The sequence below is a fragment of the Mus musculus genome, chromosome 18 (genome assembly GCF_000001635.26).
Source record: "Mus musculus strain C57BL/6J chromosome 18, GRCm38.p6 C57BL/6J".
In the NCBI taxonomy this organism is placed as follows: domain Eukaryota; kingdom Metazoa; phylum Chordata; class Mammalia; order Rodentia; family Muridae; genus Mus; species Mus musculus.
The window spans coordinates 64,658,881-64,677,097 of record NC_000084.6 but is presented as its reverse complement, the minus strand read 5'-3'; the positions used below and the strand labels follow the sequence as shown (position 1 = coordinate 64,677,097).

Below are 18,217 nucleotides of genomic sequence, written 5' to 3'. Positions count from 1 at the left end.
GAAGGAAGGAAGGAAGGAAGGAGGGAGGGAGGGAGGGAGGGAGGGAGGGAAGGAAAGGAAAGGAAGGAAGGAAGGAAGGAAGGACGGAAGGAAGGAAGGAAGGAGAGGGAGAGGGAGAGGGAGAGGGAGAGGGAGAGGCCTGCAAGCCACTACTTGCAGGTGGCTGTTATCTGCCAACATTTGATTAGCCACAGCTTTCAGAAATGAACCGATTTCCAGTCATCCCTGGGGAATAGGCTTGCCCAGGCTGAGAGTGCTGGTCCCTGGGGAGCGTGGTGAGCTGTGACTCACAGAATGAGGTCTGTGTACTTCCTGGTCAGGTGTTTCATAGGTGTGATGATTATTCCTTATTGTCAACTTGACTCGATCTGGAGTGAACTACAATCCAGCAATGTAAGGCACACCTGTGATCCAGATCTTGAGGCTGGAAGACACAGGTTTCTGACCCAGATCGTGACGTGGAGTGACACACACTTTTGAACCAGATCTTGAGGTGTAGGAGTCATGAAAAGCTTAGGCCCAGGCAAGGTAGTGCACACCTTTAATCCCAGGAGACAGAGGCAAGCAGATCTCTTGAGTTCAAGACCAGCCTGGGACAGAGAAAATTCCAAATCTAGGTGTCTAGGTGTAGTGGTACACACTTTTAATCTGGGCTATACCTTCTGCTGGACCTATATAAGGACAATAGAAGAAAAAAGTCCTCCTCCTCCTCCTCCTCTTCCCACCACCACCACCTCTTCCTCCTTCTTTCTTCTTCACCTGCTTGCCCTTACTTGCCAGCACATCTGTTGGGACCTGCTTCTTCAGGATCCCAGCTTATGCAGAAGACCAGCTGAAACAACTAGCCGCGTGGGACTGAGCAACAACTAGATTCTTGGACTTCCCATCCACAGCTGGCCATCGTTGGGTTAGTTGGACTGAGGACTGTAAGTTATTACAATAAATTCCCTCAATAGAGAGAGACATTCCATAAGTTCTGTGACTCTAGAGAACCCTGACTAATACAGTAGACAAGTGTCATAGATTGTTTAGATTTAAATATAAGTGGATTTTAAAAATGGATTTCTAATGAAGCACACTTTGAAAAGAGGGAGAGAGAGAGAGAGAGAGAGAGAGAGAGAGCGCTATGTTGCTAGGGTGCAGGGCCTCATGCAAAGGCTGCTACTTGGATCACACCTGAGCATGCATACATGCATTTTAAATGGTGGAACTGTAATTTTGTTCTATTAATGGATGGGTGAAGGAACCTTAGAAAGAATATTCAATATGTGAAAAGATTTAAAAATGTCTTGGAAATGTCTTCATCCTAGGGAAAGAAGATAGAAGCAATGATTTTGATGTCTGAGAACATTTTTTTCAATTTTTTATTAGATATTTTCTTCATTTACATTTCAAATGCTATCCTGAAAGTCCTCTATACCCTCCCCCTGCCCTCCTCCCCTGCCCACCCACTCCCACTTCTTGGCTCTGGCGTTCCCCTGTACTGGGGCACATAAAGTTTGCAAGACCAAGGGGCCTCTCTTCCCAATGATGGCCGACTAGGCCATCTTCTGCTACATATGCAGCTAGAGACATGAGCTCTGGGGGTACTGGTTAGTTTATATTGTTGTTCCACCTATAGGGTTGCAGGCCCCTTCAGCTCCTTGGGTGCCTTCTCTAGCTTCTCCATTGGGGGCCCTGTGTTCCATCCTATAGATGACTGTGAGCATCCACTTCTGTATTTGCCAGGCACTGGCATAGCCTCATACGAGACAACTATATCAGGGTCCTTTCAGCAAAATCTTGCTGGCGTGTGCCTCAGCTATTAAAGACAATGAATTTATGAAATTCTTGGTTAAATGGATGTATCTGGAGGATATCATCCTGAGTGAGGTAACCCAATCACAAAAGAAGTCACTTGATATGCACTCACTGATAAGTGGATATTAACCCAGAAACTTAGAATATCCAAGATACAATTTGCAAAACATAAGAAAATCAAGAAGGAAGACCAAAGTGTGGATACTTCGATCCTTCTTAGAAGGGGGAACAAAATAGCCATGGAAGGAGTTACAGAGACAAAGTTTAGAGCTAAGATGAAAGGATGGACCATCCAAAGACTGACCCACCTGGGGATACATCCCATAATCAGTCTGAGAACATTCTTAATCAGCCAGAAGTTAAATTTATTCTAGCCGCAATATAGGTCTTATTCGTTAGATATCCTTTGTCTCTGTGAATTGTTCTTGGTTCCTAAGTATACTGTCCTGAGGTTTAGATATGACTTTTCTCTGCCAAACTTCATATTGGTTTTGAGAAGGGCGCTTGAACCTGAGAGCTTTGTGCCCTCCAGAGTTCCGAGATTAAGATCTGTACCCCTATGCCCAGCTTCATATTGAAAATAGTGCAGTGCTATAAAGAGCCAGTGGGGTCCTTGGGAGTGTTTGGATGGGGGAGGCCTCCACCCTCATGAAAGCATCAATGTGGTTCACTCAAGATGCTTGGTTACCTCCTAAATGGATTGCTATAACACCCGGCCTATTATTCCCTCCTCTTACACTCACGACTTCTTTGCTGATCTTACCAAGAGCTGAAGAAGCACCAGGCTCTTGCCATATGCCCTCCCCCAACCCAACCTCTTCAGTCTCCAGAAGAAGCATGAGCCTCAATGACCTTCTGTTTCTTCTAAATGGCTCAGTGCTAGGTGCTCTTTATGAGTAACAGTAAACTCTCCAGGCCAGCTGTAAGATGTACAGCCCGCATGTTCATGCTCTGGACCTGATTGGCAGAGTATAAAATAGAAGAATACTTCAAGACATTTCTTCCAAAATAATGTGTCCTTGACCTCTTGCGGATACAGGATGGATTTCTCCACTTTGAAGCTCCAGAGGGCTTGGGACAGCCGTGTCTGACCGGAAAGTACGGAAGCTGATAGGAAGCACCTCATTTAGGATCAGTTTTGGGAAGAAGAGACTGGCTTCTACCATGTACCACACTTGTGTGTGCTCATGAGGTGGCCTCTGGGGACTGTCTGGCTTCCGTGGGGTAGACTCTGAGGCACTCTGTGCTCTGAGCTGAGGAGCCACGGAAGCATAGGTGAGATGGTTGCCCCACCCCCACCCCAATGTAGATTCGAAGCCTGCAGTACTAGTTAAGTCCTGTTCCCAAGGGCAAAAGCTAAAGGAACATTTGAGGGTGTGGCCACTGGTAGGGTTCCTGTGCTTCTGTGAAGACCTCACCCACACTGAAGCACACACGGGCAACAGCAACTGGACTCAGTGTTTATAAAAAGAAAAATGCAAAGAGACAACAAGATTGGGAGGAGGGTGTGCTGAGGGCACCAGAGAAGAGTTGGAAGGCAAAACGGGGGCAGCTATAGTCACACTTTGTCGTATGCATGCATCAAAAAAAAAAACATGTGGGGGCTAGAGAAATGGCCCAGTGGTTAAGAGCACTGACTGCTCTTCCGAAGGTCCTGAGTTCAAATCCCAGCAACCACATGGTGGCTCACAACCATCCATAATGAGATCTGACGCCCTCTTCTGGTGCATCTGAAGACAGTTAGTGTACTTAGATATAATAATAAATAAATCTTTTTTAAAAAATGTAACCGTAAAGCAAAAGCAAATATCTCTAAGGATGTGACAGTCACATGCCAATCAAGAGAAAGAGCAGGGCCAAGCACGTCTTCAGCGATTCCTGGTAACCCGGGTGAGCTGGGGACTGTCAAGCTGTGTGACAAGCAGGATTAATCACAGCTCACATATGTGTTAAATGTGCACCCAATTAGCTCCTGGCAATTGTTCCACAGCTAAGAACAAGAAGGTGAATTTTAGCTGACTCTTTTTTCCTGGTGTTTCAACCAACTCTAACTGGTATGAAAGAGACGGGCAGGCTGGAGAGATGGCTCAGCCGTTAAGAGCACTGACTACTTTTCCGGAGGTCCTGAGTTCAAATCCCAGCAACCACATGGTGGCTCACAACCATCTATAATGGGATCCGATGACCTCTTCTGGTGTGTCTGAAGACAGAGACAGTGTACTTATGTGGATAATAAATAAATTTTTTAAAGAGAGAGAGAGAGAGAGAGAGGGAGAGAGAGAGAGGGAGAGAGGGAGAGAGAGAGAGAGAGAAAAGAAAGAAAGAAAGAAAGAAAGAAAGAAAGAAAGAAAGAAAGAAAGGAAGGAAGGAAGGAAGGAAGGAAGGAAGAAGGAAAGGGGCCATAAATGGCCTAGGACCTGATTGATGAGTGGTTTAAAAAAAAAAAACAAACTAACTAGATGGATGGACTCATGATGCACTTGTTTGTAACTCCTCTCTTGGTAAGTAAGTGTGGGTTAAGGAAAGCTCCTGAGGTGGTGTGAGGTGTCACTACCACTGCTAATCTATTAGACTAGCTGCCTGGTGTCAGAGATAAGAAATGTCTAGCTTAACACAAGAAAAAACTGGGAAGGAGACAGGTTGGGGCCAGGTGCCTAGCTGTTAAGTCTGAAACTCCAGAGAACTTAGAGAATTCCGAAGGGAGCTAGGCCATGAGAGGCATTTCTCTGTCAAGGTTGCCTTGGGCTCGCTACAATTGGACAGAAGTAAATGGACCTGAGAAACATACGCTGTTTTGGCATTCTTACTTTTTCATTTGAAATTGTAATACCTTCCTATCTACCGACCCCAAGGCCCATTTTAGTAAAACTTTAGAATCAAGGGAACGATTCCAGGCAGTAGGAAGGTGGTCACGGAATTAATTGCTTTTCTAATTGCTGTGAGCCGATCCCAGAGCAGCTAAAGGAGGAAGAGTGTGATTTGACTCACAGTCTGAGGAGAGACAGTCTGTGGTGCAGGAGACATCACGGTGGGAGGATGGGGCAGCCAGGCACGTTGCTTGTGCTGTCAGGAAGCAGAGAGAGGTAGGCTCTGATGTCCACTGCTTCTCTTTTCTGTTCTGCCTGGGGCCCCAGCCTAGGGAATGCTGCTGCTTATGCTTAGGACTTTGTTTCCTAGGGGAGTCTAGATCTTGTCAAGTTGGCAACCACTATTAACCATCATAGCCTCATGGAAGGGGTTGGAGAGACAGAGTAGCATCAAGCATGCCCTGTAACATCAGAATCTATCATACAGTGGAATTTTGCCTCCAGAATTCTGAGGACAAAATGCTTTCTGGTCTAGATCTCTAGATATCTAGTCCAATTTTTAAGGTAAAAAGGAAGGCGTTTCCAACTATGCACAGTGACAACAAGCCCTCTAGGCTGCCATTGCAGCCATCTTTTTCCTGCACAATGAGAGAGATCAGTGCTCCCGTAGATGCTGAGAAGGTCTTGTGCTCCGTCTCCCAGTCTTCCAAGCTGCAGGCGCCTGGTATGGAAAGGGGCGATGGCTGTCGTCATCACCGAAGTAGAACGTAGCTGTGCCCATGTTAACAGCATACACTCACTCCAGACTCCCTTCTCTCAGGACTCCCTCTGCTCTCCACAGGAGATCAGGGAAGAGCGTGTCCACGTGGTTATTGTGAATGAGATATATCACTCAGCTCTATACTAGGAAACCCATAGCTATCTAAGATGAAAGAAATAACATCAAAAAAGGCAAGGTCAGCATATATTAGTGTGTGAAAATAAACATAAGGGCCAACAGAGCTAAAAGATTATTTCCTCTGGCGAATACCATTGACCAAGAGGCTTGGTGCTATGGGGATTGCTGTTTCCTATCAGAACCTCTGTAGTACTGTGTGAGTATATACACATTATATTGCCAAAATAAATAATTAAAAGATTTTTATGACAGCCTTATAAGAAAAAGTTTTAAATGAACAAAGATATACATGAAAAATTAGTTCCACCTGCCTCTGCCTCCTGAGTGCTGAGATTAAAGGCGTGTGCCACCACACCCGGCTTGACTTTTTTACAAACTACATTTTTAGATTTATTTTATTATCTTAAACAATAAATTCCATTTAAGTAATATTTAAATAAAAATGTATTTTATTATTTTCTGTATATGAATGTTTTGTCTGAGGGACACGGGGGTACCACCTGTATGCCTAGTCCCTATAGAGGGCATTGGAATTACCCAGAACTGGAGTTATAGACAGTTGTGAGCCACTATGTGGGTGCTGGGAATCAAAGCCAGGTCATCTGCAGGAACTAGAAGTGTTCTTCACCATTGAGTCAACTCTCCAGCCCCCCACCCCCAACGCAGATGACATTTTAATACATATTATATGCCCCAGTACAGGGAAACTCCAGGGCCAAGAAGTGGGAGTGGGTGGGCAGGGGAGGAGGGCAGGGGGAGGGTATAAGGGACTTTCGGGATAGCATTTGAAATGTAAATGAAGAAAATATCTAATAAAAATTGAAAAAAAAGTTCTCAGACATCAAAATCATTGCTTCTATCATAATGTACACATTTATTTTATATAAACAAAACAAACATAAACATTTAACAAATTTATTTAAACACTCTGTTGTGCTTGGCATTATCTTATAACAATATATCTTGGAAATGCTTCAAATATCAGTATCACTAGATCTTCCGAATATAATGCTGAATTGGTGTCTCATTATATAGATGGAACCTCTGTTCAATGGTCACTGAGGTCTCTGCCAATGAGAAAGCAACATGACCCAGTGAACACATGTCTGTTCACCTTTGCACATGTCTTCAGCTGATCCTTGGGATTCATTCTTGGGACACACATGTGCACGAAATCTTGATATTTGTTTCTTACCTTTCCTCCAAAGAAGGTGCATAATTTGCATGTCTGCTTCAATGATGAGATTTTGTCCACTTGACCCAAGCAAAGATATCTGGAAAGAGTGAACCTCAGTTGAGGAATTGTCTCTATCTGATTGGTCTGTGGCCATGGTTGGAGGGGCATTGGCTAATTGCTGATTGATGTAGACAGCCCAGCTAAGTGTGGGTGGTCCCACTTCTGGGAAGGTATGTTGTATAGTAGTTTTCTCTTAGATTAGAGCCTTCCTTTTTAGAGAGAAGCTTGCTAAGACAAAGAATCTTTTTAAAAAAGAGGTAAAACACAGAAGGTCTTAGGGGAGGAGAAATATTCCATCTTTCAGGAAAGCTCATTAGACTCAAGAACTAAACAACTCAACATACTTCCGAAAGTACCTGAAACTGAGCAGATTCATAGGCCCCTCCATGCCCAACTGTATACAAATACTAAGTATCACTGAGACAAGACTTTTGAGACAAAGCAAGCTGCCTAGAAGACTCTTTAAAAAGGACAAGCTCTCTGTAAGAGGTTTAGTCCAATCGAGCCTCCTGGAAAGGATGCTCTCCAACTCGATGAGTTACCTTCAGGTTGTACAGTATGCTCTGGATTTCCAGATTTTGTCAGCTGTCACCAATACTGATGTTGGCTTTGGTGATGCAGCTGTCTTGACTCATTTCTGCTCCTGTATGTAACCTCTCACCCACATCCCTGTACGTAACCCCAGTAAAGCTCACTGGTTCATCAGTTAGAATCTGGTAGTCTCCTTACTTTGGACCGCCATTGGTTCTCTGTCTGGGGTGAGTAGATGCTTGTGCATGTCTTGCCAGGAACAGTCATGTTGTGTGGTCGGGGGGAGGTATCAGGTTCATGTAAAAGTGAGCCTAGAGGCAAGCAGTAAGCATTTCCCCCATTGTTCCTGCCTCTTCTCTTGTTTGGTTTCCTGCCTTGACCTGCCTCCATGATTGACTGTAATTAGGCTGTATGAGAAGAAGAAGGCTGCTGCTCTCCCTTGCTATTCCTGATTGCTGTCATTGCAGTTTGACAAGAAAGAAGTTGGAGAGATAACCTGATGACAAGATTGAACTGGCGTCAAGAAACACAGCATCCCTAATCAGCAGAAGTCTAAAAAGGTCTGCGCCCCATTTCCCCTCTAACCTTCTGTCTTAGTCAGGGTTTCTATTCCTTCACAAACATCATGACCAAGAAGCAGTTGGGGAGGAAAGGGTTTATTCAGCTTACGTTTTTATACTGCTGTTCATCACCAAGGAAGTCAGGACTGGAACTCAAGCAGGGCATGAAGCAGGAGCTGATGAGGGGCCATGGAGGGATGTTCCTTACTGGCTTGCTTCCCTGGTTTGCTCAGCCTGCTCTCTTATAGAACCCAAGACTACCAGCCCAGAGATGGTCCCACCCACAAGGGGACCCCACTTGATCACTAATTGAGAAAATGGCTTACAGCTGGATCTCATGGAGACATTTCCCCAACTGAAGCTCCTTTCTCTGTGATAACTCCAGCCTGTGTCAAGTTGATACAAAACTAGCCAGACCACCTTCTTTCTTTCCTACCTAGTGCTGGGGGGGGTGGGGGGAGTTAGAAGTTGAGGTAAAAGTACAAGAATACAATAAAGTAGCACAAAGAAATAGGCCCACATTGTAGGTATACATAAAATCATACATATAGATGCATATATATAACTCATAAATCATATATATGTACATGTATGTATATATGATTTATGAGTAGTTATTTTGTTGTCATTCATGGTTTCAGGATCTTAACTTTTCCCCCAAAGCAAACCATTAAAATTACAACTTCACTTCACCAAGTTAGGTCATAGAAACTATTTTTTCTATCATGCAGTTGGCTCTAAATACTTGCCTGGGGAGACCATAGAACATGAAACCACTCCCCCTACATCCATGATGCAAACAAGAACTTGGGCCCATACCTGTGAGAAGGGCACAATCACAGAGATGCCAAGAAGGTTCTAAACAGGGAAGTCTGGCTGGGCTTCCCCGTCTGAGTCAGCATCAGCACCCGTTGTTTAATCACCAATCTATATAGCTATTCAATCCTGCCTATGCAGAAGTCTCCATTAAGAGTCCCAAATGACCAGGTGGTGGTAGCACACACCTTTGGTAGACAGATCTCTGTGAGTTCAAGTCCATCCCTGTCTAAGTTCTAGACAGCCAGGGCTATTCAGAGAAACCTTGTATTGAAACAAACAAACAAACCAACAAGTGACCACAGTGTTCATATAATTTCTGTGTAGCAGACCCCAAAGGCTCCTGGAGAATGCCCCCAAGGTCCTCCCTGGACACCTTGCCATATCTCTTTCTTTACATCATTTCTATTAATAATATCCTTTATACCAAACTGCAATCTGAGCAATGAAAACAATGGAACGTGAAGAACAAGTTGTGAGCCCCCTGATTTACTGTTGCTTAGTCAGAACACAGGTAGAACTAGAGTGTGTGGAGTGATCTCAGAGACTGAGTCCCCCGCCTGTGGTGTCTGGTGCTACCTTCAGGAACACAGTGTCCGACCTGAACAGAATTAGGGGGTACCTGACTGATTCCCGCTAGAGAACTGAGAGCTGCATTGTTATTGGGCGGGCGGGGGGGGGGGACACCCCACACAGCTGGTGTCAGGTCTGATCTGACACCAGGAGAAACTGAGTTCAAGTTTGCATTAGTCTTTCCTTGGCTGTCTTTATTTTTTCCTTATTTGCTATTATATATTTATTTTGTTTTGCTTTTTGAGATAGAGTCTCACTTTGTAGCTCTGACTGTAGAGCCTGCTGTTTAGGCAAGGCTGGCCTTGAACTTGCCATCCAACCAAATGCCAAGGTGGAAATAAAAAAAATCGCTTCCTGTTTTTTTTTTTAAGAGTTATTTATTTTTATGTGTATGTATGTCTTGTCTGCATCTATGTGTGTACATCATGTGACCTAGGACCCACAGAGGCCAGAAGGTGAGGGAGAGAAATCTCCTGGTACGGGAGTTACAGACAGGTGTGCGCCACCACGTGGGTGTTGGGAACTGAACTGTAGTCCTCAAGAGAAGCAGTAAGTACTCTTAAGTACCAAGACATTGCTCCAGCTCCCTATTCTTTTACCTTACACTTAAACACTTGGTTCTCTTTAGCTGGGAAAGAGAATCAGTCAGCAGGCTGTGAGGCTAGGAGTATAGAAATGGTTGCATTCTTATACACAGGCTTCTTTCTGAAGCTTTTAGATGCCTTTCTCTGCAGTGTTCCAACGACAGCAACAAGTCTTACTGGTGTTCAAGTTCTAATCAAACAAAGCCAAACTGGGATAACACTGACATTCTATCTAGAATGAAGCAAAAAAGAGGCAATTCACCAGTAAGGTAACAGGAACGAACCTTTGAAAGTCCTTCAAATAGTGTTGGGTGGAGATTAATTCCCAAGGGCAGGTGGTAAATGAATAAATATCCCAAACCAGCAGATGACTAAAGAAACCATCAGCAAGATAAAGTGCTATACAACATCAACCATTCCTCCATTCTTGGAGAAACAATGATTCTGTGACCACACTGAATGCCACACTGATGCTGTAGAACCGTGGTGGATCTCAAGGGGCCCACAAGGCAGTGGGGAGTGAGAAGAGAGGAAAAGTATAAAGTGCTTTTGGAATGTCCCTTTAGGGGACACTAGAGGAAGCCATCTCAGACCTGAGATAGGAGGGATGATGGGTGTCCTTTTCAGTGGAAGGGATTATAGTGTGTACTATTCAGAATCCAGCAATTTGGACCGGGGAGCACTTCAGTTTCAGGTTAGGCATAATGAAGGATGAAGTTGGAAACGCCAAGGTGTTTCCCAGTCAGTGAGAAGTGATGAAAACGGAGCAAAAGATGGCACACAATTCTCAAAACTACACGAGAGCATGGCCATAGGGCAGGCAAGATGGCTCAGCAGGTTAAAGGTGCTTGCCACCAAGCCTGCGTTCAACCACACGACCCACACGACAGAAGGAAAGAACAAACTTCTCGAAGATTGTCATCTGACCTCCTCATGCATGCCATGGCCCAAGCACAACACACACACACACACACACCATCACCACCACCACCACCACCACCACCATCACCGCTATCAACACAAATTAAAAGACAAAATTTGTAAGGGAACATGACAACTTGTGCTAACCATGATCATAAGACAATTTGGGATTTTGTGCTTTGTTTTGTGTTAGATGGAGTCCAGAGCCTCATATAGGCTAGGCAAGCACCCTCTCACTGAGCCACACCCACCAGCTCTGAAAACTGCTACTTGGCCTTGTAAGTTAATTATACTAATTAAGTTTAACTGGTGTAGTGTTATCAACACTAGGTCAGTGTAACGTTCATTGAGTGCTTGTATAAATAGTCACTCATGATTCTTTGAAATCTCTTCCTTGTACAAAAGAGGTCTAGAGGAATGCACACACACAGTGATGAACATGGAAGAAAGGAAGCTGGTTTCTAGCTACTAATTGGTATTTTGTTTTAAATTTTTAATTTAAATATAATTGCATTTACTCTTCCCTTGCCTTTCCTGTCTCTCACCCCTCCCAGGTCAGTCATCCTAGCACATCCTTTCACACTGATGGCCTCTTTTTCTTCTGGTATTATTGTTATATATGCATAGGCATATATACGTGCATAAATGTATAAATATAACCCGATGAGTCTGTTTAACGTTGTGTGTATATTGTGTCAGGGCTGACCACTTTGCATTGGATAGCCAATGAAGGAGCTCATCTCTGGGGTGTTGGATAACCAATTAGGGGATGCATCCCTGGAAGAGACCAGTTTTCCTTCTCTTAGCAATCACTGGTTGTAGTTCTTAGTCTACAGGTAGACTCTTGACAGATTGCCCACTCTGTATTAGTGTACCTATTTGTCCTGTTGTTACTTATGTCTTGCTTAGGCAGCCATGTTTTTTTTCTTTTAGGTGTCTTGGATGTAGCTTCTCTGACACCCTGGTCCTTCATTTCTTACAGTCTTCCCACCCCGTCTTCTGCGATGTTCCCTGAGCCTTGGGTGCATGAATCGTGTCCATTGGGACTGAGTCCCCAGGATCAGTTTTTCTGTGGTGGTCTATCTGCTGCAAAGAGAGGCTTCTTGGATGAGGGGTGAGAGCTGCACTTACCTGTGAGTGTAAGGATGAGTGTGGTTGGGCGATATGCTGGTCTAGTACAGTGTTAGGAGTAGATCCATGACTCCATCAGTCCCGGGTACCTGGCTAGTTTCTAGGAATAAGTCTGAGCTCCTTCCTATTGAGCAGGATTTACGTCCAGTTAGACAGCTGTTGGTTTGCCACCAAGATATAGAGATGCTTCTCCTTCACCTTTGGGGATAGCTTGCTGGTTCTAGTGGTTCACAGCCACCATAGCTGAATAGGACTGTTGGCTGTGTCTCTCCATTGGCCCCTTTCATTGCACCTTCTGCTACTGGGAAAGCTAGGTCACAGGGAGCTTTTCAGAAGCAGATTTGAGTAGCTCGCCCAGACCTGATAGTCTGATCTGTGTTTGGTTTGAAAAGATTTGGCCCCCAGATCATGTGTTTGAATGCTTGGCCCATGGGGAGTAGCACTCTCAGGGGATGTGGCCTTTTGGAGAGGGTGTGGCCTTGTTGGAAGAAGTGCATCACTGTGGAGGTGGGCTTTGAAGACTCATATTCAGCTTTGCCCAGTCTTCTCCTGGCTGCCTTCTGATTGAATCATAGAACTCTCAGCTCCTTCTCCAGCACCAAGCCTGCCTGCGTGCACACTGACATTCTTCCCGCCATGAGGATAATGGACTAAACCTCTGAAACTGTAAGCCAGCCCCAATTAAATGTGTGCCTTTATAAGAGTTGCCTTGGTCATGGTGTCTCTTCACAGCAATAAAACCTCAACTGAGACATCTCCTCATGAATTCCGTGCCTCCCTGCAATTACCAAAATATCTGAGACACATTCCAATTTCTTCTTTGAAAAGAACGAGGAGCTTGGGGAGAAGCCAAGTGATTGGAAAGGAATCAGCGAGTGTCATAACTCAGGAGGTACATGGAACTTTACTTGTGCCAAAGAATAGAGCAGAATATAGCATCAGGACTGGCAAGATGTCTCAGCTGGTGAGAGCATCTGCAACCAACCCCGACAACCTGAATTCAATCCCTGAGACCCCACACTGTGGAAAGAGAGAGCCGATTCTGGCAAGTTGTCCTGTGTGTGACCTCTGCATGCAGAGCTTGGCATGTGCGATCCCCTGCCTCATTTCTCAACAGATAAACATATATAAAAAGAAAAAAAGAGGGTATCATGTATACCTGCTGTTCAAAACACCACTTAAGGAGATGGGTAGATGTTAGATGTTTCTACCATTAGGTATGGCCAAGATAAGTTCACGTGAAGCTATTTGTGCTTAAAGTTGTTGTCTTAATATGCTGCGGACAAGCTCCTTCACCCTGCCATCCCTTTCCCCCAAAAATAAAACCCCAGAGCTGGTGTAGACCATGGTTCCAGCTGAGTTCATCATGAGTGATGGCTTAGAGTGATGGCTGACTGTGCTTAGTGCGGTGCCGGTGCCTTTCCACTGTTTAGAATTGCTTTGCCTTTATTGACTCCTAGGGTTAGAGGAGGGTAAATGCAAGTGGTATCATCTTTTAAGATTACCTTTCATCTTTAAGTTTCACCCTGTAGAAACTGATTTTTTTTTTTTGAGTCAAATTGAGCTGGTCTGTCTGACAATATCCCCTTGTGGATACATAGTGACGTACAAAGGGTAAAACAGAAGCAGTGGGAAGAACTGCGGTTTACTAAAGCAGAGACTGGAAAGCCTTACTGTTGTGTTTTTTTTTTTTTTCCCATGGTCCCTCTGGCAGCAGCCTCAGCGAAGGAGCTGGTTGCAGGCTGAGAGTTCTAAATGGCAGAGCAGAATTGTTCAATGTTAGCAGAGCCCGAGGAAAGGTAGAAAGATAGGGGAAAATTTTTAAGTAAGTGGGAAGGGAAAAGACTCCTCACGCCAGCATCTAGCTGAAGAGCCAGCTGAAGAGCAAGGATTCCAGCAACCATCCTGTCTAAGGCTCCCCCACTGTGAACATACGAGCTCCTAGAAAGCTCACACCAAATAATAATAGTAATAGTAATAATACAAAACAAAACCACCTTTTATGATAAAAAGAACATACTCTACATCTTTGTTCAAACCAGTGGCTCCTGGTTTTACTTCATTAAATAATAATCACACTCAAGACATCTCCAGAGGCAGCCTATACTCTCATTTACTAAAAGGAGAGGGAAAGGTGTATGGGGGGAGGGGGAGAGGGATTCATGGCACTCCTTTGAGATTTAGCTTGGCAGCCACCAAAGCGGCATATATAACCACCACTGAGAAGCCCTCCCCTCCCACACTAAGTTGTCATATTCCGTTGCACTCTCTCTCTCTCTCTCCTGTTTAAAACCAATGTTAAAATATTTATTAATTAACTGCAGCCTATTAAGAGGCCCACAGCCATGCTCGATTGTGTTTTATTACTTCCTCGAGTTTTTTTTTTTCGTTCATTAAAAAATTATTAACCTTTATTTTATGTGTCTAGATGTCTTTCTTGGCCTGCATGTCTACGCACCATGTATGTGCAGTTCCCATAGAGGCCAGAAGAGGGCATCAGGTATCCATAAGGTTGTGTTACTGGACAGTTGTGAGCTACCAGGTGGGTGCTGAGAATCTAACCAGCATCCTTCAGGAAAGCAGCCCAGTGCTCTTAACCACAGAGCCATCTCTCCAGCCCCTCTTTCCAGTTTTAGTAAAGTCGAAGCACTTCATATTGGCTTGTTCTGAATTGATTTTCTGTGTTGAAGCCAAGGATGCACTTTCTTTTAAGTCAAAGTCTCTAAGAGATGAAGGGAACCCTTCAGGCTGTTGTGAGAAATAGAGTGGAGCTAGGCAGATTTCAAAATTAATCCTTGTTACATGCACGGGACACTCACAGTAATTGGCCAAAGGCACTGAGATTTGGCATGGTCTATCAGAGAGGGTGAGGGCCAGGATTTTTAGGTAAGGACTCCATCATCAGCAAAGTCATCTCGTCGAGGTTAAGAGTCAGCTTTCTTGAAAGTCTTTTTTCAGTTGGGAGTCTTCAAAAGGCTTATGGCTGACTGGCAACAGAGAAGCTCAGGACAGCTCAGCGACTCTCATTCAGCTCAAGTTGGGTCCTTGACAATGAGGCCATGACTCCAGCAAAGTTACTGAGCTTAAGCAGAGATAGGAGCTAGTACAATACTTCATATTTAAGTGTGAGAGAAAGGAGAGAGAGGAGAGAGAGCACGCGCAGAGAGACCTACGTGGGTGTCTTCCCTATGCGTTGTGCATGTGATTCTATGGTTGGGTTTTGTTTTGTTTTGTTTGTAACATTGCCCAAAGGATGTAATTTACGAAGACAAACCTTAAAGATTGGAGTTTAAAATTTAAATAAAAATACAAGAGAGTTTATTGTTCTTACCTTACAGAATATTTTGCAAACAGAATTGCAAAGATGGTTTTTATGAGGTGCATTGTTTAGATCTCGAGATTAGAGAGATGAGCTGCGCGCTAACAGTTCATCTCAAGCAAGCAGTCTACCTCCAGCTACATTCTTAACACTCCTACGGGCCTTTGCTTGCCTCCCTTCTGATCCCAGAGACTTGGGAGTGCAAGCTCTGAGAGTCGAAGGGATGCAGGTATAGGAACGTGCTGCTAGAGAAGACGCGCACGATTCACACTCTGGACAGCCACCCGCACCGCAGCAAGCAATTTGCCACTTATACACTAACTCCTTCTGGCCCCAAGGTCCTAAACATGGGCGACTTTGATCTCAGCAGAAAGTGAGCTTGCTGCAATTAGAGTTTCTCTGAGTCTTAGCGCCTTCTGTTCGGACGCCTTTGGTGACAGATCCCGAAACGTGACTTGGCCGGGAGCGAGCGCGGCTCCTCTTACCGAAGCAGTTCAGGTCCCGGCTCTCACTAAACCCAGCCAGTTTTCCGAGCTGGCGCGGTCACCGACCCCGGTCTGCGGCCAAGCCGACAACAGTGGGCGGGAAAGTGACGCGAGACTCGTGGGGTGGTGTCTGTGAAGCAGGGATCCGGAGCGCCCTGGGAGCCGAGAACTGCCGAAAAAGCAGGGTCACAGAGTAGACAAAGATCGGTCACAGTCAGGGGTTGCCACCTGCCTCTGGGGCCCTAGATCGTGTCACTGAAGCAGGACTCCGTACAACAACCCCAGGCCTGGCGGCCCAGCCTCTCTCCACCCGGGGGAGGGATCGAGGGAGGGCGGACGGCGGGACCGCCCCCGGCCCCAGCTCCAGCCTGGTCCCCAAGCCGAGCGCGGCCACGGCCGCTGCCAGGGGGAGGCGAGAGGCTCCTCCCTGGAGCAGAGAAACCAGTTTGTCCGGTCGGGCAGAGCGGAGGGAAAAGGGCTGCCGCCTAGGAAGGGCGCACGGACGCGGGGCGGGGGGAAGGCGGGGAGCCCTTGGCGAGCCACGAGAGCCTGAGGAGTCGCGGCCAACTGGACAGGCTTCCCGGGGCCCCCGGCCAGCCCCTGTGTGCCATGCAGCGCTAGCGCAGCCGCAGCGCCGGGGCCGGGCGGGAGGTGGCCAGGTGCGCACCAGCCTCGGACAAGCCTCGGAGCGCCGCGCACCCCGCGGATGCCCAAGCCGGGGCCCAGTGAGCACTAGGTAAGAGGGGCGAGGCGCTGCTGTTCTCCGACCTCCAGGACCCAACCAGCCAGGCAGGGGTCCCTGGCTCCCTTGGGTGATCCACGGGCTAGTGGATTTCACGCAGCTGCGGTGCGGTAGCAGCAGCTGTCCGCACCCTCGGGCTCCTGAACCTGGACAAGTGGTGTTTGGGGGGCGGGGGCGGTGGTGCCGGAAGCCTCTGCCCCCGCCATGGTCCATGGTTGGCAAAGGGCAAGCTGAGCGATTCCCAGTTCTTTGGGGTTTTCTCACCTGTTCGGGGGAGGGATCTCTCGGGAGCTGTTTAGATATTTTGTTTTATTATTATTTTTTCGTTGGTTTGTGACACACATGTCCAGAGTTAAGATTCCAGAGTTAAGCCAAGAACGGATTGGGGAGTCTTTGAAGAGTGTTTCTGGCTGTCATGCGAGGACCACCTAGGAATCTTCCACTGACAGGGTTGGGGAGAAGGCGATTCAAAGCTCTCAAAAGGACCTTAGGGAGGAGTGTTTCTGGCCGCGGCGCACCTGCTGGGAAGGATGGAGGGGGTGAAACCCGCCCCCCTCCACCGCAGCTCCTTCGGTGCGCATCTGTGAGGGAGTGGGGAGTGGGGGCGTAATCGGGGTAAACAAACAGTTTTCCGGGTGATCGCGGGGTCGTGTTCACCAGCTCCGTCTCACCGCCGCCGCAGGCTGGCTGTCCTTAATCCCCAGTTTGATACCTGTGGCTGTCACTTGTTGAAAGAAAACGCGGCAGGCGGCGGGAGATGTGGCGTGGAACAGGGCCAGTGCTTTAACTCCTCTCTTGGCCAACTCTCTCAGCCCAAAGTGAAAAAGAAGTGTTTGGTCAGCTTCTCCGAGGGAGTTCTAAGCATGTATGTCTCAATCCCTGGAGGCTCAGAATGCAGATTTCTAGACTACGTTGGGAAGAGTACCAGGGTTGAAGCACTGGGACCCAGGAGTGAAAAAAGGCACAGGGAAGTGAAAAAGGCTCCCACCACCTCACTGGATCCCTTGGCCTCCAGGCACTGCCTTAGGTCCTTCGTTCTCCTAGCCCTTCTCTGGTGCCTAGCTCTGTGGACTCTGCCATCCTCCCCAAATTGCCTGCCCTTTTGGAGTAAAGAAAAGATTTACTCCCATCTTTCTAGATAGCTGCTTTCAAAATTTTTCTCCCCCAGCCCCCGTCCCCGCCCCTGCCCCTGAGAAAATCAAGCCAGGTATTACCAATGAACTACTTGAAGACACTTGGCCACCGAGGAAGGCTAACAGCCTTTGAGGAAGAAAAACTACAAAGAATGTGTCTTTCAAGGTCTCAATGGATGGTAATAGAGGTTCATAGCAAAAGAGGAAAGCCACACACCATATGAGGCCAAAGCTCTGGTTTTCCTGGTCTAAGCAGGACCTTCGTGTTAGGCCTAAAGTGTCATTCAGCACACTGCCTTTTGTTAAGACCTTATTAAACCCTATTATAAATGCATAGACAGTGCGAAGGATGATGAGTGGTTATTAGCTGATTAATTTCTGGGGAGCAGTCACACCTGCCGACAATTACTGCTCTGAAGCGGCTAATGGTTTTCTTTATGTAGATGCTTCCTTGTGCTTGCTTTCAGAGGCTCCGTACCGCTGTGTTCATTTATCATCTTCTAATGGTTTTACTTTGGTAATTTTGGTTCTTTGTGTAAGGCCCAAGGAGGTGAGGGAGGACCTGTGTGGCTGGCTTAGTACTGACCAATACCTCGAACACGGGTGTCTGCCCCGGGTCTGCCACCATCCAACTCTACTGATTTTTTTTTTTTTTTTTTTTTTTTGAGACAGGGTTTCTC

General features: G+C 46.3%; 1 protein-coding gene across 2 annotated transcripts in view; it reads left to right on the top strand.

The window, feature by feature from the left end:
* Nucleotides 1-15,825: 15,825 nt before the first annotated feature.
* Atp8b1 (ATPase, class I, type 8B, member 1) overlaps nt 15,826-18,217 on the top strand; it is a 132,294-nt gene continuing 129,902 nt past the window's right edge. The window contains exon 1 of one of the 2 annotated variants that reach the window (XM_006526105.4): nt 15,826-16,398. The gene's annotated coding sequence lies outside the window, so the exon portion shown is untranslated. The remainder of the gene's footprint in view (nt 16,399-18,217) is intronic. The other variant, NM_001001488.3, reaches the window with a different exon arrangement.